Genomic DNA, 23,650 nt, shown 5'->3' with positions numbered 1-23,650 from the left:
GGAGTATAATAGGAAGAGAAATACGCTGCAAAGAATCAACACTTAGTCCAGAGTCAAAGATGTGATTTTTGTATTATCCATGCTTTTAGATCTGAAACAGGTCCATTGTAGGTCTATGTTCTTTCTATTAGCACAGATGTCTGTGTTCTCTTTATTAATTCACATAATCAAGAGTTGACTCTGTAAAGCTAATAGTAGAATTCAGATTTCCTTCTGGAAAGCACATAGCACACGTGGAAGGAAGCATTATTAACTAAGCAAATCTCTCAGATCCTAATGATTAGCATTTTGACAAGCTGTCGTCTTAGATGTAGGATTTAGATCATATATTACATAACTTCAAAGTATTTTTTATATTACTTCTTGATTTGAGTATCAAGTAAATAGTGCTCATTTAAATGTAAACTTCAGTTCTATTTCAGTCTCCTAGTCCACTGATGTGCTGTAGGCCATTAATTTGCAACTAGGTTTTGTTTTACTATTAATTATAATCCTCTGGAACAGGGTAACATTACAACAAATAATATGTCAAGTTCTCTAAGCTAAGTAGTTTCCTATTTACTAACAATATATTTGCTCCCTGAAATTGTCACTAAGAAAATTAAAACTGGAATAACAATTCAAAATGAACCTGAACCATTTCCCCATACCTCATACTTGATATATTCCCTTTCAAGTGACTATTAGCTGCTCTTTAAAATTTATCTTTAACATATTTATTCATCTAAAACAAGATCTTTATTATTGGATAAGAGTGGGTGTCATATGTTCATTATACCACTTTAGCAACCTCAAGCATATGAGCTATTGTGGTTAAGGCTTTAATTGTCAGTTGGTTATAAATAAAATGTAAAACTGTATATAAACACTAAACAAAAATTAGTCATATTATCAAATTTATTAATAATACTAGAGAAGTACTAGAGAAAGTTTATTCATTCATTTAACTAATACAGACTTAGTACTTATAAGGCACCGCTATACCCAGGCAAGATACTGGGTATACAGTAATAGAAAGACATGGTCCCTTCTCTGAAAAATTTTGTGGTAAGCAAATAAAGTCTTATGTTATTATATTAGTGTAATATGAGCTTAGAGATGGAGCATATAAATTTACCTAGAAGGGTCAGAGATGGGTTCACAGAATAAGTAATACTTTTCATATGACTTCAAGAATTTATCGAATGGATATTGAAGGACTATGGTGAGGAAGGAAAGGAATAGAGAAAGAAGTAGAGAAAGCAGAGCTTTGGAACCAGAGAAATTTGGGCTTAAACCCTTGTTTTGCCACTTACAGTTATCTTTAGGTAAAATGATAACCTTTCAGAGACTCTTTTTACTTCTTTTGAGATAATGTAGATGGCCATACCTAGTGTAGGACTTTACACATGGTAGACACTCAACAAATGTTGTCTCTTCTCACCTACTTTGAGCCTTATGACAACTTTGTAAGTAGATAGGACAAATGGTATTATCAACATTTTAAAGATGAGGAAATTGGGTTCACAATGTTAGGGAAACTTGCTTAAGGTCATACAACTAGTAAGTTAGTGGCAGAGTCAGGATTAGAACCTACATCTTCTTTTTTTTTTTTGAGGAAGTTTAGCCCTGAGCTAACTGCTGCCAATCCTCCTCTTTTTGCTGAGGAAGACTGGCCCTGAGCTAACATCCATGCCCATCTTCCTCTCCTTTATATGTGGGACGCCTACCACAGCATGGCTTGCCAAGCAGTGCCATGTCCTCACCCGGGATCTGCACCAGCGAACCCCGGGCCGCCAAAGCAGAACGTGCACACTTGACCGCTGGGCCGGCCCCAGAACCTACATCTTCTAACAAAACTTTTTCCACTGTACTGCGATGAGGGTTCCAGGCTTTTTCCATGCATTTAATTATTTATTCAGCCAATGAATATTTCTTGAGCATCTACTAAGTGTCAGACATGTTACTGTACACAGATGTTACCATGAGGAACAAATAGACAGAGTCTGCTCTCATTGAGCTGAGTCCATCAGAGAAGGCAGACTTTATACCAGCAATTTCAATAAATCCTAACGAGTGTTATGCAAGGATACATTTAGGTGCTCTGGAGGAGCATGTGGCAAGAAGACTTATTCTCATTGAGGAGGTCTGGGAAGTCCTGTGAGGGGAAGTAATATTTTTGCCAAGACCTAAAGAGCGAGCAGGAATTATTTGGACAGAGAGGAGAGAAAATTCTTCCAAATAGTGGGAGGTTTGGCAAAGATGTAAATGAGAACATGATATGTTCAAGGAACTGAAACTGATCCAGAATAGCAGGATCAGAGAGCATGAGTAAAGGAGTGGCAAGAGGTGACTACAGAGATTGGCAGAGACGAGGTTGTAGAGGGCTGTCCAAGCCATCTTACAGAGCTTGGATGTTATTCTAAGGGCAAAGGGTGCTGCAGTTTCTGTACTGCATAAAAAGGCTGACCAGGGAAAATCGAGTCTGAAATCTGACTCATTTTCTTCTTATCCCAGAGAGGGTATGCTTACCTTTTTTTTTTTTTTTCAAATTCCTCACAGAGATTCATACAGACTTGCTGTGGCGCTAGTAGGAAACTACCTAAGATTTTAAGCAGCACAATGATATCTGATTTGCATTTTTCATGTTCACTCTAGCTATGCTGTAGCTTCTCTTAGATGAGAGCAAGACAGGATAAATGAGACTTGGCATAGGTGACTCAATGCAGCTTAGACCAGGGCTGTAGCCCCCCTGGAGGAGGAGAAGTGAGAAGTTTAAGACGTAGAATTTACAGGACTTGTGATTGACTATGGAAGCTAGAGGGCAAGGAGATGGGAGGAGAGAGGGATGTTCCTCACTCTCCTGGCTTCAGCAGAAAACCATAGGAGCCTCAGGTGCAATATTTAAGACTATAATGTTGAGAAAAGCTACTAGAGTTATGCCATGGTGCGAAGGTGCCAAAATCAGCTGGAATAGAGGACATAATAAAAGCATTTAAAAGTCCTTTGGACCAACAGGCATGACCTTACACTTAGAGTAATGGCTCTCTTTCTTTCTGTCTTTTTTTCCTTGCTGGAAAAGCTGCATCCCTTTGATATTTTCATTTTACTTCTTAGGCTGTTGTATATTTCCATTTGACTCAATTTGTTCTGCAGGGACATTAGTTGTTACCTGACTTTAGTTCTAATTTAAAATGGGGAAAAAAACTGTAATTATGAAGAAGATTGGGCATGTGGGCACCTGATTCATTTCCCTGGGTGGCACTATGACTCACCCTCATTAAAGTAGTTTTGCTTTAAGATGCCTGATGCCTGATAGGTTTTGAATTTTCTCTGCCCTGTGTGTGAACAATAAGATAAGTTTCTCTCATGGGTCATTCACTGCTCTTCATCTCTACTATGAGTCAGATGTTTTGCATTTCAAAACATTATCCTGCCTACAATTTCCCTCTTTATAAATTATGCAGAAAACTTTTACCAAGAACAGATTCTCACTTACTGACTTTTTAGATTTGTATCTGTAAAACATGTTCTAGTTGTTTTGCTATAATTTAGTAAGTAGTTTTATGGCCAACAATAAGGTATTGTTTTATTTGTTTTATCATCATTATCCAAACATCAAAGTGCCTCATTAGATAAAAACACAATCATCTGTAAGTAAATTCAAACACTGATGATTAAGTCATGTGAAAAGTCCTCCCTTGATCTTTTGTCTGCCTCTAGTTACAGTAGGTTTCCTGTCTTTCACATTCAACCTCCTAGAAAGAATTGTCTATACTTCCTGGACTCACTTCTCAGTCACTCCCCAAAAACTACTCCACTATTGCACTGACATCTCAGTTAGGTCCCCAGGATTGTCTCTTCCTAAATATAATGGACAAAGCCTTTGCCTTACTTGACCAATCTGGCTACGCTTAACCCATGAAACACTTTCTGCCTGTGGCTTGGTGACACCATACTCTTCTGGTCTTCCTCCTACCTCTCTAGTCTCAGTCTTGGTCTCCCTTTATGAGGACGTATCTCTATCTCCACTCACTCCTACAAGGTTACTATTTTTCAGGGTTCTAGACTAGTCCCTCTTCTCTTCTCATTCCACAGACTGCCCTTGGATGGTCTCAGCCACTCATATGGCTTTATTGCTCAGTCATATGCTGATGTTCCTCAACCTTGTATCTCCAGCCCCAACTGGAGTTCCAAACCTCTAACGTCATCTTTCTCCTTGACCTCTCCACTTAGATGTTGCACAAATACTTCAAAGTCAACATGTCTGTGTTAGTTTCTCAGGGCTGCCACAAAAAAAGTACCACAAACTGGATGGCTTGAAACAATAGAAATTTATTTTCTCACAGTTCTGGAAGCTAGAAGTTTGAAATCAAGGTGTCAGCAGGCCATGCTACATCTGAAGGCTCTCAGGAAGAATCTTTCCTTGCCTCTTCAGCTTCCAGGCCTTCCTTGGCTGAGGGCAGCATAACTCCAATCTCTGTCCCCATCTTCTCATGGCCTTCTTCCATGGGTCTCTATGTCCTTTCCTCTTTTTATAAATACACTAGTCATTGGTGTTGAGGCCCACCCTAAATGCCTTTGTTTATTTGTTTTGTTTTTATTGTATCATAAGCTTCATGATCACTGAGATTATGCCTTTCTACTGGAATCTCTGGCACCTAGTACAGTGTCAGTAAATTAATTGTTGCCTAATAAATATTTATTAAAGAGGAGAAAGAAAGAAAAGCAATTAATCACCAGAACTCATCTGAAAAATTGATAAGCAAGCCAAAGAAGTTTAGACGTGAATTTTGAAAATGTGGTCAAATGTAATTTTTTCTCATCAATATACTAGCAAAATACATTAAGAATGAGTCAAATCTTATTTTAAGCTCACTCAAAATCTTCTTCTATATCCTAGCAAAACTCCATGGTTTCCATAGATGCTGGAAAATACAGTTATGTTCCCCACTGCCTACTTCATAACTGGCTCTTTCCACCTCTTCTTTATTAATGAAAAATTTCCTGCTTTTGTTGATACTACAGGATGTGATCTTGTTTCCTAAATATTTCTTGAACATACCTCCAAAAAGGACAAGGTTAAGCAATTACAAGCGTTCCAATTACAAAAAAAGAAAGAAAGAAAAATCTATTTATAACCTAACAAAATGTCTCCAAATGTCAGCCTGAAAGAATGAAAGGAAGCATTGTTTGTAACTTATATCTGCTGACTTTTGTAAAACATTTAGGCCTTTATACATACATAGCTGGTAAATCTCTGATGGAATATTTAGGCAACCAAGAAGTTAAAAGGAATCAGACATGCAGGATTGTATCTACTTTGCTTACGTTAATAAATTTTCTCCCATAAGAGGATCTGTAGTAGATCTCTGTGCTTGTACTTGTCGAAAATGCCCTAGGTTCAACTAAATCAGACTAGGTCATATAGGTGTTGATGAGGAGAAAAGAAGTGCCTCATTTCCCCGCAGCATTCATTAGGGAGGCAAATAAGCATTCCTGTAGGGAGTTCATTGCATTCTTTACAAGAAAGCAAGTCCTCAAAAGAAACTCTAAGTCTTGGTATTTTGTTCTACTCTTCTTTAGTGCTACTTTATGGTATTAAATTCACACAACTTTCAGAACACATAATTATAATATTCACTAATTAAACAGAAAAAGTCAACCAAATTAGATTTAGTTAGTAAAGTGTCTTGGCATAACCTAGTGGGTCTGTTGAGATTTATCGTCACTAAATTATCCTAAGTAGGCACTAGCATTTGCAGCTTAGTATTTATTGTTCTTCATCTATTTTTAGTTCATTTTGACAAATTCAAGGCAGAAGATTCTAGCTTCACTGTATTGTGTGGGGGGCCTCTAGGCACTTATGTAACCACTTCTAAAGCCTTATGTAGCAATTTTCTTTAGTCAACAAGATTCATTTTTGAATTCTAAGTAATTTTAGAGTAGTTAAAAATGATTTCCTTCATTTCAGCAATAAAAGTTGTCATTTTCAGCTAGATTTTTGTAGGTAAATCACCTCTATTATTATTAAGAAATGTTCTGCATATTTTGTATATATTAACTCGTTTAATCCTTGCAATAGTACCTAAGTAGGTACTATTATCACCTATGATTTACTAAATCACAAGGGAACTAAAGCGCAGAGCCTTTAACCGACTTGCCCACATTTATAGTGTCTAGAAAAGAGTAGAACTGGGATTTGCTTCCATACGTTCTGACTCAGGGTCTGTGCTCTTAACAACCAGGTTATCGTGCCTCTCAATAATCTTATTATATCATGTTTGTAATATACTTTAGAAAGTGCATACTACTTTTGCTTGTATAATTGTTATTAAGTCACATAAACTTGATCCCTTATTTCAGAAGTTTTAAGAATCTAAGTGGATCTAAGAAGCAACCATTTTCTTTCTCTGATTCCCCTAAATTCTGGCAGTATCTGAGTCTGTTTAGGAAATAGCTACTATGTTATAGAACTACTTTTTCCTTTATTCAGCCAGTATTTATGGAGCACTTCTTTTTCTTCAGCTACTCTTAGGCACTGGGATAGAGACATAAAAGTCTCAGGCCTTACCTAAAAGGAATTCAAAGTCCAAAAAGTTTTGCCTAACAGAGAGATAAAATAGTGTCTCTAGCTTGTTGCTGACAGAGTGATGGGAAGAAATGTCTGGTACTTTAAAGAAAGGGATAAGATAATACGCCAGCTCTCTGGTGAAATGCCATTGCTTCTGTCAATCTCCCTCCATTGCATATACCATTTTGGTGACACGTGCTTTTTGCTTAGTGATATCCCTATGGATTGTCACCAGGTAGACCCTAGAATTGAGTCAGGTAGTTATGTGTCAGACACCATATAGGGGTCTTTCCCATGTATTAACTCATTCAATTTAATCCATACGCTAATTCTCTCAGAAGTATTGTCACCAATTAATAGATAAGAAAACAAAAATATTAAGTACGCTTCCATGGTCCATGGTAATAAACATTAATAATTTAAAAAAAGATTCAAATCTATTTCAACCATAAATTTAGATCTCCTGATGGTAGCTTGCTAATTTTTTTTTAATCTTATGTACAGGCCAAAATAAAGCTGAGTAATGAAGGTCTAGAATCTACAATTGTGTTCTCTGATTTAGAAAATGGAACTAAACTTAAAATCTCTTTAGAAAAGATGTTTCAGTTACTATTGCAAGAAATCACCCCAAAACTTAATAGATTAAAACAACATGAATTATTATATTATCTTATAGTTTCCATGACTCAGGAATTCAGGACAGGCTGCATTGATTTGTATTGTCTCAGGGTTCCCATGCAGCTGTAGTCAGATGGTACCTGGAGCTAGAACAGGGTGGGGCTGGAGAAGGTGGAGACTGGCCATGTATCTCTCTCTCTTTTAGGTAGTCCCTAGGCTTCTCCATGAGGTCTCCCGCCTGGGCTAGCTTGGGTTTCCTCAAGGCATGGTGGTCTCGGGGCAGTTGGACTACTTACATGGTGATGCAGGGCTCCATTGCTAGTATTCCAGATGCAAAGTGGAAATTGCATTGCCTTTCTGACTTAGCCTCAGAAGTCATACAGCATCACTTCCACCACATTCTCTTGGTTACAAGTGAGTCATAAATCTACCCAGATTCAGTAGGAGAGGAATTAGACTCTACTTCACGATGGGGGGAGTGGCAAGATTCTGGATGAACATGCTGGGTAGGAGATAAAGTTGCAGCTATCTCTATAAAATATAGTCTTCCACAGTCCACCCTCTAGCCCAACAATTCACCTTACTCCCACAGGCAAAATATTCTCATCTCTTCCCAAGATCCTTCAAAAGTTTCAGCCCAGTTAGCATTAGTCTCAAGCTTGAGATTCATTATCTAAATTAGGTCCGGAAACAGTTAAGTCTCCTTAGGTAAGCACTAAGCAAAGCACTTGAGTACTGTTCCTCTTGGTCAGAAGTCATGTGAACTAAAGAGATAGGTTATTTGCCACCCACATATCCATCATATAATGATCAGACAAGCATAGATTAACCACAATAGACACTTCCATTTCAAAAAGATTAAAAAGTCATTTGTCCATAGAAATTCTGAATTCCAGCCGTGCGCCTGTTGCCAGTTCCGTGAGTTAGGCTCAGTTCTACTCGCGGAGAGTTGTTCTTTATGGCTCATGCCTCTCCCTCAGGGTCTTATCCCCTCTGAGTCATCCTTCCTTTTTATAATAAGTGACCTATGTATAAAACAAAATAATCTTCTCAGTTTAATTCTTGTCTATGCTGGTTTTAGGGTCCAAAAGCTTCCTTTCATTTTGTACTATCTCTGTTCCTTTTATATTTAAACTGGCAATGTTTCCACCAATATGGTTCCTAAAAATTTTGTGAGTGTTCTGTGAATCTTATTGGGTGTCATTCTATTAGACAAAAGTTACAGTCACAAATCCTTCAAGATAATCCCTTCTCTGCCCTGGGTTCCCTGTGAGTCTGCTGAGGAACAATATCCTCAAGATACTTAGAAGACCTACATTGTTTAACAGAGAGGAACTGTGAGGCATGACTTTAAGATTCTCAAGAGCCTTTTGTATGTCTTAAATATTCTATAAGGTATAGTTTTAGATCTTTCTGAAGTCTAACCAAATAATCTTACAGTCCCACCCTTTATTTGATCTTTGGCTTGAGGCCCTTCTTAATTAGAGAATTGTTTGCCATCTGGAGAGGCTGGGAATGGCCTGAGTGTTCAATTGTACAAATGGAAGTTGCATTCCTTCTTCTGACCTAGCTAGGGAAGTCTTGTATTATTGTTACAAGCAAGTTATAAACTTGTCCAAATTTAAAGGGACAGGAAATAGACTACTTCTTTTTTTTTTTAAAGGTTGTAATGGTTTATAATGTGAAATTTCACGTGTACATTATTATTTATCAGTTTCTGTATAGACTGCATTGTGCTCATCACCAATAGTCTAATTTTTATCCATCACCATTCATGCTACTTTACCCCTTTGGCCACCCCCTAACCCTCTTCCCCTCTGGTAACCACTAATCTGTTCTCTTTGTTCACGTATTTGTTTATCTTCCACGTATGAGTGAAATCATGTGGTGTTTGCCTTTCTCTGTCTGGCTTATCTCACTTAATATCATACCCTCAAGGTCCACTCATGTTGTTGCAAATGGGACAATTTTGTCTTTGTTTATGGCTGAGTAGTATTCCATTGTCTATATATACCACATCTTTGTGTACTCATCAGTGGATAGGCACTTGGGTTGCTTCCATGTCTTGGCTATTGTGAATAATTTGCAATGAACATAGGGGTGCAGAAGTCTCTTTGAATTGTTGATTTCAAGTTCTTTGGATAAATACCTAGTGGGATGGCTGGGTCATATGGTATTTCTATTTTTAATTTTTTGAAGAATCTCCATACTGTTTTCCATAGTGTTTGCACTAGTTTACATTGCCACCAGCAGTGTATGAGGGTTCCCTTTTCTCCACATCTTCTCCAACACTTGTTATTTCTTTTCTTTTTAATAATAGCCATTCTGATGGGCATTAGGTGATAGCTCATTGTAGTTTTTATTTGCATTTCCCTAATGATTAGTGATGTTGACCATCTTTCCATGTGCCTATTTCTCATCTATATATCTTCTTTGGAAAAATGTCTGTGCATATCCTCTGCCCATTTTTTGATCTGGTTGTTCGTTTTTCTGTTGTTCAGTTGTGTGAGTTCTTTATATATTTTGGAAATTAACCCCTTGTTGGATATATGATTTGCTAATATTTTCTCCCAGTTAGCTGGTTGTCTTTTTGTTTTGTTCCTGGTTTCCTTTGCCTTGCAGAATCTCTTTAGTCTGATGTGGTCTCATTTGTTTATTTTTTCTTTTGTTTTCCTTGCTTGAGTAGACACGGTAATTGAAAAAATGCATTTAAGGTCAATGTCAAAGAGTGTGCTGCCTATGTTTTCTTGTAGGAGTTTTATGGTTTCACGTTTCACCTTCAAGTCTTTAATCCATTTTGAGTTAATTTTGTGTATGGCATAAGTATGGTCTACTTTCATTCTTTTGCATGTGGCTGTCCACTTTTCCCAACACGATTTATCGAAGAGACTTTCCTTTCTCCATTGTGTATTCTTGGCTCCTTTGTCAAAGATTAGCTGTCCACATACGTGTGGTTTTATTTCAGGACTTTCAATTCTGTTCCATTAATCTGTGTGTATGTTTTTGTGCCAGTACTATGCTGTTTTGATTACTATTGCTTTTTGGTATATTTTGAGGTCAGGGATTGTGAAGCCTCCAGCTTTGTTATTTTTTCTCAGGATTGTTTTTGCTACTTGGGGTCTTTTGTTGTTCCGTATAAATTTTAGATTTCTTTGTTCTATTTCTGTGAAGAATGCCATTGAGATTCTGATTGGGATTGCATTGAATCTGTAAATTGCTTTAGGTAATATGGATATTTTAACTATGTTTATTCTTCTAAACCATGTGTATGGAATATCTTTCCATTTCTTTGTGTCATCTTCTATTGCTTTCAATAACGTCTTACAGTTTTCAGTATATAGATCTTTCACCTCCTTGTTTAAGTTTATTCCTAGATATTGTATTCTTTTTGTTGTGATTATAAATAGGATTGTATTCTTGAGTTCTCTTTCTGTTAGTTCATTATTAGAGTATAGAAATGCAACTGATTTTTGTAAGTTGATTTTGTACGCTGCCACTTTGCTTTAGTTGTTGATTATTTCTAATAGTTTTCTGATGGATTCTTTAGAGTTTTCTATATATGAAATCATGTCATCTGCAAACAGCAGCAGTTTCATTTCTTCCTTACCAATTTGGATACGTTTTATTTCTTTTTGTTGCCTAATTGCTCTGGCCAAAACCTCCAGTACTATTTTGAATAAGAGTGGTGAGAGTGAGCACCCTTGTCTTGTTCCTGTTCAGAGTGGGATGGCTTTCAGTTTGTCACCATTAAGTATGGTGTTTGCTGTGGGTTTGTCATATCTGGCCTTTATTATGTTGAGGCACTTTCCTTCTATACCCATTTTATTGACAGTTTTTTTCATACACGGATGTTGGATCTTGTCAAATGCTTTCTCTGCTTCTACTGAGATGATCATGTGGTTTTTATTCCTCATTTTGTTAATGTGGTGTATCACATTGATTGATTTGTGGACGCTGAACCATCCCTGCATCCCTGGTATAAAGCCCAGTTGATCATGATGTATGATCCTTTTGATGTATTGCTGTATTTGGTTTGCCAATATTTTGTTGAAGATTTTTGCATCTATGTTCATCACTGATATTGGCCTGTAATTTTCCTTCTTTGCATTATCTTTGTCTGGCTTTAGGATCAGGGTGACATTGGCCTCATAGAATGAGCTAGGAAGTGTTCCCTCTTCTTCAATTTTTTGGAGTAGTTTGAGAAAGAAAGGTATTAAATCTTCTTTGAATGTTTAGTGGAATTCTCCAGAGAAACCATCTAGTCCTGAACTTTTATTTGGGGGGAGGTTTTTGATTACTGTTTCAATCTTTTTACTTGTGATTGGTCTATTCAGATTTTCTATTTCTTTTCGATTTAGTTTTGGGAGGTTGTAAGAGTCTAAGAATTTATCCATTTCTTCTAGGTCGTCCAATTTGTTGGCATATACTTTTTCACAGTATTCTCTCATAATCCTTCTTATTTTTATGGTATGTGTTGTAATTTCTCCTCTTTCTTTTCTAACTTTATTTATTTAAGCCCTCTCTCTTTTTTTCTTAGTGAGTCTGGCTAAGGGTCTGTCAATTTTGTTTGTCTTCTCAAATAACCACCTCTTAGTTTCACTGATCCTTTCTACTTTTTTTAGTCTGTATTTCATTTATTTCTGCTCTAATTTTTATTATTTTCTTCCTTCTGGTGACCTTGGGCTTTATTTGTTTTTCTTTTCCTAGTTCTGTTAGGTATAATTTAAGATTGCTTATTTGAGATTTTTTCTTGTTTTTGAGGGGGGCCTATATTGCTATGAATTTCCTTCTTAAAACTGCTTTTGCTACATCCCAAAAGAGTTGGTATGTTGTATTTTTTTTTTTTTTGAGGAAGATTAGCCCTGAGCTAACTGCTGCCAATCCTCCTCTTTTTGCTGAGGTAGACTGACCCTGAGCTAACATCCATGCTCATCTTCCTCCACTTATATGTGGGACGCCTACCACAGCATGGCTTGCCAAGTGGTGCCATGTCTGCACCTGGCATCTGTACCGGCAAACCCCGGCCCGCCAAAGTGGAATGTGCACACTTAACTGCTGCACCACTGGGCCAGCCCCAGTATGTTGTATTTTCATTTTTGTTTGTCTCCAGGTGTTTTTTAATTTCTCCTTTGATTTCTTTATTGATCCAATGGTTGTTCAGTAGCATGCTGTCTAGTCTTCACATGTTTGTGACTTACTCAGCTTTTTCCTTGTAGTTTTCTAGTTTCATAGCATTGTGGTCAGAAAAGATGTTTGATATGATTTCAACCCTCTTAAACTTATTGAGGCTTTCTTGTTTCCCAACATATGGTCTGTTCCATATGCAGTTGAGAAGAATGTGTATTATGCTGTTTTGGGATGGAATGTTCTCTATATAACTATTAATTCCATCTGATAAAGTGTTTCATTTAAATCCACTATTTCCTTGTTGACTTTCTGTCTGTATGATATATCCATTGGTCTATGTGGGGTGTTCAGGTCCCCTACTATTATTGTGTTGCTGTTAATTTCTCCTTTTACGTCTATTAATAGTTGCTTTATGTACTTTGGTGCTCCTGTGCTGGGTGCATATATATTCATAAGTGTTATGTCCTCTTGGTGGAAAGTCCCTTTTATCATTATATAGTGCCCCTCTTTGTCTCTCGTTGTCTTTTTTTATCTTGAAGTCTGCTTTGTCTGATATAAGTATGGCTACACCAGCTTTCTTTTGTTTGCCATTAGCTTGGAATATCATCTTCCACCCCTTCATTCTGAGTCTATGTTTGTCTTTAGAGATGAGATGTGTTTCCTGGAGGCAGCATATTGTTGGGTCTTGTTTTTTAATCCATCCAGCTACTCTGTGTCTTTTGATTGGAGAATTCAATCCATTTACATTAGAGTGATTATTGATATATGAGGCCTTAATACTGCCACTTTATTTCTTGTTTTCCAGTTGTTCTATGTTTCCGTTCCTTCTCTTGCCTTGTATTTCTGACTGTCACTTCAGTTTGGTGGTTTTCTCTTTATTTATACATTGCGTCTCTGTTCTGATTTTTTGTTTAGTGGTTACTATGAAGATGGTATGAAAGATCTTGTAGATGAGATAGTCCATTTTCTGATTGCCTCTTATCTCCATTAGCCTAAGCGGGTTTTGTCCCTTTTCTCTTCCCCTTTGGAGTTTTTGTTGTCACAAATTATTGTTTTGTGTTGTGAGTTTGTTACTAAGTTGAATGTTTATAGTTTTGATGCTTTCTTTCCCTTTATCTTTTATGTTATAATTAAGTATTTGCTACCCTGTTTTGAAAGACAGCTGCAGTTTTATTATTCTTTCTATCTTTTTACCTTTTTGCTCAAAGCTTTGTAGACCTTTGCCTTTTTGTTTCAGGTATGAGGGCATCCTTGATCATTTCTTGTAGGGGAGGTCTATGATGATGAACTCCCTCAGCTTTTGTTTATCTGAGAAAGCTTTTATTTCTCCATTGTATCTGAAGGATAGTTTCACTGTATAGAGTATTCTTGGCTGGAAGTTTTGTCTTTCAATATTTTGAATATATCATTCCATTCTCTCCTAGCTTGTAAGATTTCTGCTGAAAGCATGATAGGGGTTCCTTTGTAGATATAATTTCTTCTGTCTTGTTGCCCTTAATATTTTTTCTTTGTTGTTGACTTCTGCCAGTTTTACTAATAGACTTTGGAGAAGGTCTTTTCGCATTGATGTAATTAGGAGGTCTATTGGCTTATTTGTAATTCCAGCTCCTTCCCCAGGTTTAGGAAGTTCTAGACTATTATTTCTTTGAACAAGCTCTCTGCTTCTTTCTCCCTCCCTTCTCCCTCTTGAATACCTATAATTCTTATGTTACATTTCCTAATTGAGTCTGATATTTCTCAGAGAATTCTTCATTTCTTTTCAGTCTTAGTTCTCTCTCCTCCTCCACCTGAAGCATTTCTATATTATTGTACTCAAAATTACTAATTCTGACCTCTATAATGTCAGCTCTATTTTTTATGGATTCCATATTGTTTTTTATCTCATTCATTGTGTTCTTCATCTCCAGAAATTCTATTTTAGAGTTTCAATCACTTTTGTGAAGAATTTCTTCTGCTCATTAATTTTATTCCAGAGTTCATTGAACTGTCTTTCTCTCTTTTCTTGTAACTTGTTGGGTTTCTTTATGATAACTATTTTGAATCCTCTGTCACTCAGATTGTAAATTTCTGTGACTTCAGGATTGGTTTCTTGAGACTTGTCATTTTCTTTCTGCTCTGGAGCATTAATGTATTTCTTCATGGTGTTTGATGGAGTGGACCTTTGCTGGTGCACAGTGGTGGTATCTGGTTGCAGATTCTACCTGCCAACACTGGGGGTGGCAGGAGCTGTGTTTTCTGAACCTGTTGTATCTGCTGGAAGTTGTGCCTGTCTCTTGGCAGCTGTGCCAACAGGGCCTGTCTGCGTTTGCCTGCTGGCTGCTACTGCTTCATACACACAGGTGCATGTGCTCTGATGCAGATCCACTGCCCTGGCCGACCAGCCAAGCTGGTGCACCAGGCAAGAGTAGGGAGAGGGGTGCTGTCTTTCATGTGCACAATCCCCCATGTTCCCACTCTACACTCACTGGTGGGCTGCCTTGGCTGCTTGGCTTGATGGGGGCACCCTCGTGGTGTCTGAGCCACCTTGGTGTGGAGCATTCCTGTGGGTTGGGAAGCAACACCAAGAGCAAAAGTGATCCTGTGGAGGCCTGTCTGTTCCTCCATCTCCTCTTAAGAGTCATGTGTTGACCACTGCATGGGGTCCCATGCCCTAGATCTCTGCTGCTGTGGAGGGGGAGGAGATCTGTTTACCTCCTTCCACTGCTTACCAGGGATCCAGTACCCCCACCTTCAGATATATGGCTGTATGGATTTCTCAGATGTCCTGTTGTGCTGTGTATATGTCCTCTGATGGTTAACGAATGTCCTTTTCATTGTATCTTAGTGGGGAGAGACTAAGGGTACAGCTCACTCTGCTGTGATGCTGACATCACTCTAGACTGTACTTCTTAATGGGAAATTTGCAAGATTCTAGAAGAACATATGGAATGAGTGATATTGTTGTAGCCATCTTTGGAAAATACAACCTGCTCAAAGAATCACTGCAATATGATGAAACATTTTTAAACAAACTTACTGATATTTAAACATGCAAATGCCTTGAAAGAAGTTACTTTAGGAAGATATATTCTTTTCTTAAAAGTTTGCTTTTGTGTAGATCATATTTTGGAACTTAGCTGTTGGAGTTGTTTTAGAAAGCTTGAAAAGATTCATTATGGCTGAATGCTGTATACTACCATCACAATTTGTTGACAAAGAATACGTTTTCCTTCCCCTGGTTTAGGTTTCCAGACTGGAAATTTTACTGATGATTTCTTTGGATCCCAGGGAATACAGTCTACAGTGTTTTCCTCAAGTGTTTCTTCAGATCCTGCCAGCCACGCAAAAGCCCGAGTATAAAAGAAAACTTATTTTGTTCAAGAATGATACCCTAAAGAACAATGACCAAGGGCTTTAACCATTCAACACTTAGCTAACTTAAAACTTAAAAAAAGATATCTGTGTGGGTGTTATATGTGAAGTGAAGGATTTCTTAGATTAAATGAACATGTAAGCTTCTTTCATCAAAACAATCAACATGTCCATAATTTAATCATCTAACCCAGAGCTGGAGTGATATTCAGGAGTGTGTTTCCTGAACAAACTCTGCAATTATCTAGCTGTGTGATTTCTTTAAAGCCTTTGCAACTTCATTTTAATTTGCTGGAATGAGTGGAGATGGGACTGTCATCAAGAATAATTTGTGAATATCTTCTATTTACAAGGCATCCTTGTGCAATTGACTGTTAAAGCAGTTTTATTTATGGCAGGGTCATAGTGGGAGAGTAGCACATTACTTGGACCCTGCAATTTACTTTCATATAGAGTACTTCTAAGATTATTCACTGTGATCTCAACTCTCAGATGACTTCCTTCTGAGAGGCCCTGTTACTGATAGATGTACTTTCAAGTATAAAGCAACAATCAGGATTCGTCTTCTCAGCAGAATCTCCTAACAAAATACTTTAAGTTTTTCATATCTTACCCTTTCCACAATCCCTCAAATGAATGTACTATCTGAACATCCCCAGACAAAGTGAACTCAGAATTAAAAAGACTATACAACTTCCCCTTTAGAACCACCATTGGTTTATACTTAACAGCTGTACTCACCTGAGTGTGCACCAGAGTTCAGGAGGAAAGCATATAAAATTTACAGATGGTTGAATTTTATGCTATGGGATTTAAATAAGCATTTTAAATGTCATTCTACTCATGCAATTTTTTTTCACAGCCTCAAAGTTTGGCATGAAATTGTTTTTTTTATATGCATTAAGTTCTGATGAGTGTCTGAGGTCATAATTGAGTCAAGAAAGAAAGGATTTTCTATTAAGCAAAACACTAGAGTTCATAAGTTTATTTTTGTACAGCAAGTGGTTTGACAATTCATGTATTCGTCTGTCATTTCTTCAGTTTTGTGGTTGAGAGCATTTGAAATGCACATGTACGAAATTCCTTCATTTAAATTTTGTCTTTGGTTGTACTTCTTATGGTACTTCCATGTGACAATATTCCACATTCTAGTTCTTCATTTTCTTGTTATTTTCCAATGCTAACACCTAAGGATTTAGAGGAAGAGGGAAGAAGTCAAGGTTCTCTTGTTAGGTCCTAGAGCTTTGAATATACAACTCTTACCCAGTTTTCTCCCTCCTATCTATTCTTTTCCTCAGCAGTCATGCATGGAAAGCAACATTATTCCAGTCATTTCTCTGAAAATAATTTCCAGTTCAAAGAATTCACTACAAAGTTCATCTGTGTCCCATATGGGAATTATCATATTCAGAGCTTAGTTTACTTATATTAGAGTTTTAATTCACTATACCTTTGTAAAATAGCACAGTTGGAAATATTTAGTCATTATTTTGTAGATTTGGGTCAGAGAATTTGCATTTAGGATTTAGGAATTATGATACTAAAAATGATTTTTTTATTGAGTTTTTACTGTGAGTAAATGACCAAGCTAAGTGCATTGTCTTATCTCATCTCTCCAAGAATCTTAGGAGGTAGGCCATATTAAAATCAACATTTCACTGGGGCTGACCCCGTGGCCAAGTGGCTAAGTTCGCACGCTCTGCTGCAGGTGGCCCAGTGTTTTGTTAGTTTGAATCTTGGGCGCGGACATGGCACTGCTCGTCAAGCCACGCTGAGGCAGCGTCCCACATGCCACAACTAGAAGGACCCACAATGAAGAATATACAACTATGTACCAGGGGGCTTTGGGGAGAAAAAGGAAAAAAATAAAATCTTTTAAAAAAAAATCAACATTTCACTGATAAAGAAAATGAGTAATTTCCCAGGTCAACAGTCAGAAAGTGGCAGGCCTGAGAGTCAAGTTCAGATTTGTCAGGCTCTAAAACCAATGCCCTGACCACAATGAGATGCATCAGTGTTTCTCCACTGGAGGTGATTTTTCCCTCCCCACCTCCAGGGGACATTTGGAAATTGAGGAAGTTTCTACTGGTATCTAGTGGGTACAGACCAAGGATGCTGAAAAACATGCTACAATGCACAGGACAGCCACCCACAGCAAAGAATTATCCAGCTCTAAATGCTGATAGTGCCAAAGTTGAGAAACTCTGATATACCCAAATACTTTTCTAAGTCAACTAATGGATTATCCTGAAACTTTGACTTTGTTTACCATGTAGTCTTCAGAATACAGCCTATCCAAATGTATAGACTCCAGGTGAACTTGGATTCACTGACTCTGGAAAACAGAGTATGTTCCGTTGTAAGTAGCCTTCTTTATTGTTTGACAACAGAAAATATACTTTTTAAAAATTGGACAAGAAGCCAATTCAAATTTGTATTAAATTTACATTCAAAACCCATAAACAACAAAACTGAGCATACAAGAAAAACAAAGAATGTGTGTGCATTTAGATCTTTTAAGATCAAGTTAAGAAAATTTCCACTGCTGTAATTTTTTCAGCTAGAAAATCACTATTTTTTCCATTGATTTATAAACTTCCTGGGACCCTCTATACTTATACAAATTGTGTGATTAGTCTAGATATTCCAAAAAAGATCTCAATCAGCACATTCCTTGGATTAAAATAACCTAGTCTGGATCAGAGTTACTTGAACAGAAAGGATATAAGGAACTGGCAGCATAATGTAAATTCAAACACCTCGCTAAGCACACTGGTTAGTGCAGCTAGCATTTTTTTCTTTTTAATCATATTGCTTTCTCAAGGAAGGAAACAGTGCATTGATTTACATTCTAGCTTGGTCTTCTTACCTCAAGGTGGACCAGAGGTCCATTCCATTTTAGACAAAGTCCTTTTCGACCATTTTGCAGCAAGTCTCCATTCGTTAATCCAATCCACCCTTTATCAAAGTTAGAGTTTTCTTTTGAACTTCTCCAAATCACTGAGGAGACCTAACTCCTTGGTCTGGATGTATCCATTAAGGTTGTAACCTTACAAACAACAGATATCATCAGTAGTATCAAAAAACAAGGCTTCGTGAAGAACAGTAACTGGAGCAACTAGCAACATCTAGGGAGCAGAGACTGATGAAACAGTCTCTTCAAAACACTATTGTTGAGATAAATCAGCTTGAAAATTCCTCAGTCTTTGTGTCACTCAATTAAAGATTCACATTCCACGGAGTAGCTGATCTGCCTTGCATAGGTCAAATCTGTATTCTTGGCTGGAAGATGACAGGGCACTGAGATTGAGACTCTCATTCATCTCACAGGGAAAGGGTAGTTTCTCAGAGAAAAATCATGATGTTGTTACTAGATGGAGGAGGCTTCTACTCAAGCGAAAATAGTAGCTGTCCAGTACACTGGATTCCCTTTCTTCCTCTCCCTATTATCTTGAAACCCTGAGAAATATATTTCTGCGTCTTCCAATTTTCATACTATACCTCTTGATGCTTCTGCTGATTCTTTACTGTCACATGAACATAATGGTCTATTCCTCCTCTCTCTTTATTTCTGCCGTAGTTCCTCCTTTTTCCCACTAGTGGGAGAGCCCACTACCACCTCCTCTGTGAAAATCCAAGGATAAGAATTGGGTGTATGTAAAACTTGTAAAAATGAAGGTGAAACTATAGCTGAAATTCAATAATTGTCTTTCTAGATATTTGGGAAGGTATTTTTCACACTAAGTTTCATGGTACTTCAAAATTCCATGATATATCTATAAGGATTACATTTGCTTTTATACAGACTCTTGCTATTATATCTGTGACTGATGCCAATATCACCCAGAAATTAGGGAATTAAAGTAGGAAAAAGAGTGCAGCCCAGCATCATAGAGAAGGCACATATCACAGGGGAATGTAGGCATTCAAACATTCTGATGAGACGTGATTCTTAATTTCAAAATAACTGCTAAAGTTTAAAAAAATTAAAGGAAATAACAATGCATCTGAAACCCTGGACATGGTACCAGAGTAGAAATGTAAAAAGCTGAGAAAACCTGACACATGGTATTTTTGCAGTTACGTCTTATGCAGAGCCAGAAACTGTCGTATATAAGAATGCGTGTGAGTGCTGTGTCTGCATATGTAGAACTAGGAGAAGAAGTGGGGAAGGAAACTAATATGTAGCAATTTTTTCATGTATGATAAAACGCTATTTATGAGTCTTTTTTAGGATTTGAAATATGGGAAAACATATAATAAAATACCATTTACAAAGAAAGGAATTTTAAAAAGCAGAGATAATGAAACATTTTCTCTGTATAAACATCTTATTCTTCCCTGAAATCACAAACAGCTGCAGTATATTCTGTCTAATTATAACTGAATCATAAGAAACACAGCATGATTAGAACCCTAAGTGGTATCAGTATGGTGCAAGTTGATTTTAAATCCTGAAGTTCTATGTAATTCGGGTTATATTCACACTTGAGTCATCAGTTTTAAAGAAATAATACTAGTGTTAATTTGGGTTATTTACTAATGTAGCTAAATGTCTTTAGCACTGTGGAATATTTTAATAAATGGTAAGGCATTATTAGTTCAGATACCGCTTATTAAGAATTTATGGTTATTGTATACTAATGGAGTTTACCTTTGCATTATCAGTGGAAAGGGAAAAATATTTTTCAGAGAATTGTTTGTTTCCATAATAATAAGGGCTAACTATTTTCAGGTACCAGTTTAGCAGTGAAGATCTGTTCTTTACATATGAAATTATAAAACTAAAGAATTTGGAGGGTCCTCTCAGATAGGGAAGTATACCAAGAGTGTGAATTTTCATATCTAATAAATAGACTAGTAATTATCATCTGATCTTTAGTTCTTGCTTTTGAAAATACACCTCTTCTCATGAATCTTATCACTTAAATTGTAAATTTACAGGGATCTAAGCCTCAGGGACTAGGAAACATTTAGTCCTACTCTCTCTTTTTCATGAAGTTATCACCGAGTGTCCAGGACCTCCTATAAGCCCAATCTTCTCATAAATATGTAGAGGCAACACACACTGCGATATGTTACCCTGAGCACATATGCTGCCTAGACAAGGACAACTTGAGTTAAAACCTGGAAAACAGTCCAAAGCCCTACATGACTAAGAGGTTGATTAGGACAGATAGGCTCGAAATGCCATATAGAATGAGCTAAGTCTGAAAAGGAGCTGGGGTAGTTTCACAAAGAATAGCTTCATTTACCTTCAGAGTTTCCCTGGGCTCCAAATCCAGAAACTGAATTGCAAAACTTGAAGACCAAGGGGCTGGCCCCGTGGCCGAGTGGTTAAGTTCGCGCGCTCCGCTGCAGGCGGCCCAGTGTTTCGTCGGTTCGAATCCTGGGCGCGGACATGGCACTGCTCATCAGACCACGCTGAGGCAGCGTCCCACATGCCACAACTAGAAGAACCCACAACGAAGAATATACAACTATGTACCGGGGGGCTTTGGGGAGAAAAAGGAAATAATAAAATCTTTAAAAAAAAAAAAAAAAAAAAAAAACAACTTGAAGACCAATAGAGAACTTTGAAGCCCAGTTTATCTTGTTCCTTAAATGGAATCTTCTTTTTCACCTAAACCTCGATAGCATGCATCTAAGTACTTTTAGTTCTCTTCTTCAACCTTAGAATTAGTTGTATTCCAATACTTATGTTATTTCAATACACAGTTTCCCCAAGATTCTGATAAATTGTGGTCATTTTATTATTATTATTTTTTTTTTTGAGGAAGATTAGCCCTGAGCTAACTGCCACCAATCCTCCTCTTTTTGCTGAGGAAGGCTGGCCCTGAGCTAACATCTGTGCCCATCTTCCTCTACTTTATACGTGGGACGCCTGCCACAGCATGGCTTGTCAAACGGTGCCATGTCCGCACCCGGGATCCAAATGGGTGAACCCCGGCCCGGCGCCAAGTGGAACATGTGCACTTAACCTCTGCATCACCAGGCTGGCCCCTATGGTCATTTTAAAAAGGCACTAAAATGTTACGAGACTGTGATATCTTACCTACAGTTCTAACAGGTAATTACATTCTAGACTAGTGAAATTTTCAACTAGTTAATTAAAGTAATATTTCCTTTTCATCCTGAGACTAATGTATGGTGAGGCCAGGTACTCATTAATAAACCACTACCTTCCCCCCAGAGGGCAAAAACTGTCTGGGACTGGGAAAGTGAACCATGACTATATAATTTTAAATGAATTCATTGAATATCTGTTGCTTGTCTTTTAAAGAGATTCTCAGAATTCATCTGGATGTATTGGCCTTCCTAGGTTTCTATCTAACCATTGCTTCAATCTCAGCCTAAATCCTTCCTCTGGATAGGTCTCCCTAATGACAATTGCTTCCCTCTGGATTGCTCAGTGTTGTCCCTAGCACCATGTTCCATGAACCATGACAATAACAGCTGAGGAAGACCCTCCCCTGCCAAACATCACCACTTACTGACACCTATTTTTGTAAGACGTGACCAAATGCTCTAGATCCAAAGATTTTTATCTAATCATCTTCATTGTAAATACTGACAGCTGAGACAGCTCCCCGGTGCCTTTTTGGCCCTAAAAAGTGAATCTAATGCCATCCTAGCATCTCCATACCATCAGCTCTCAGACTAAGTAATTTTTTATGCCTCTTTAAATAGTCTAAGGATAGAATAATCATGTCCCACTAACCCCCTACACATTAGAGTCTTCTTTATGTTCAGCCACATCTCATCCTATATTTGAACAATGTTTTTAACCACATTTTTATTAAAAAATTTTCAAACAGAAGAGTTGAAAAAATAGCGCAATGAACATATGCCCACCATGCAACAACCTATAGTCAACAGTTAACATTTGCTGTATTGCTTTATCTATCTCTTGTCTATCTCTTTCTGTTATCTATTTTGTCCATCTTGCTGAATCATTTGAAAATAGATTTCAGAGATAATGTTACTCCTAAATATGTCAGCGTGCATATAGAAAAAGGACATTCTCCTACATAATCACAATACTATTTAACACGGATAATTAGTAATAATTTCTTAATCAACTGATATCTAATCAGTTTATCTAATCTACCAATCTATCTAATTTACCCAAAAATACCCTTGCAGCTGCCTTTTCAAACCAGGGTTCAATCAAATTTCACATATTTCATTTGATTATTACCTCACCTTAGTTTATTTTCGTCTATAACAATCCCCCAACATTATTTTTTTCATGATATTGACTTTTTTAATGAGATTAGGCCAATTGCCTTGTGAACTATCCCACATTCTACATTTGTCTCAATGTTTTCTTGTTGGGTTTTTAACTTGTTCCTTGATACCCTGTATTTCCTATAATCTGGAAGTTAGATTTAAAGTCTTGGTTCAAGTTAAGCATTTTTGCAAGAATACTTCCTGGGTGATTCTGAGCACTTTATATTGCATCACATCGGGAGACATATAATGTCAGGTTTCCCCTCTATTGGTTATACAAATTTGATAACTTTTGGGTGGTTACCACTAGTTCTCTCCATTGTTAAGGTCTGCTTTTCCGTTTGCAATTAGAAGGTAAACTGCGTGGTGAATGGGTTATTGGGAATAGGGCCATGCATTTCCCAATAACATTTCACATAAGAGTTTATCATTCTTTGATGATAAACTGTTTGATGATCCTCTATGGGAATAATCATTTCATTGGGATTGCAAAATCGTGATTCTCTTATCATTTCCCCTACATTTATTAGCTATTAATCTAATATAAAGAGTTTTCCATAATAAAATGCCCATGGGCAACAGCTTCTCCCAGAAAGGCAGAAAAATTCTTACTTACTTTTAATTATCAACTTTTAAAGTAAAAAGTTGGTATGTCAGTTACCTCTGATAATGGCAAATATGTTCCTCCTCCACCCCCTCCCCACTACTTGCGCGCTGTCTCATTTTCTTTTTCTATCTCTCTCTAAGAACCACTGTGGACTTGTAATT

General features: G+C 37.3%; 1 protein-coding gene and 1 long non-coding RNA gene across 44 annotated transcripts in view; one reads left to right on the top strand and one right to left on the bottom strand.

The window, feature by feature from the left end:
• Positions 1 to 23,650, top strand: part of ANKS1B (ankyrin repeat and sterile alpha motif domain containing 1B) — a 1,029,975-nt gene that overhangs the window by 473,123 nt on the left and 533,202 nt on the right. The window lies entirely within an intron of this gene.
• LOC139080282 (uncharacterized) overlaps positions 16,620 to 23,650 on the bottom strand; it is a 41,249-nt gene continuing 34,218 nt past the window's right edge. For all 3 annotated transcript variants that reach the window (XR_011534661.1, XR_011534660.1, XR_011534662.1), the window contains 4 exons: positions 19,151 to 19,273; positions 18,519 to 18,698; positions 17,919 to 17,984; positions 16,620 to 16,836 (listed from right to left, as the gene is read on the bottom strand). This is a non-coding gene — a long non-coding RNA (uncharacterized lncRNA). The remainder of the gene's footprint in view (positions 16,837 to 17,918; positions 17,985 to 18,518; positions 18,699 to 19,150; positions 19,274 to 23,650) is intronic.

Source organism: Equus przewalskii, chromosome 29 (assembly GCF_037783145.1).
Source record: "Equus przewalskii isolate Varuska chromosome 29, EquPr2, whole genome shotgun sequence".
NCBI lineage: Eukaryota > Metazoa > Chordata > Mammalia > Perissodactyla > Equidae > Equus > Equus przewalskii.
This window is presented reverse-complemented; position numbering and strand designations above follow the sequence as displayed.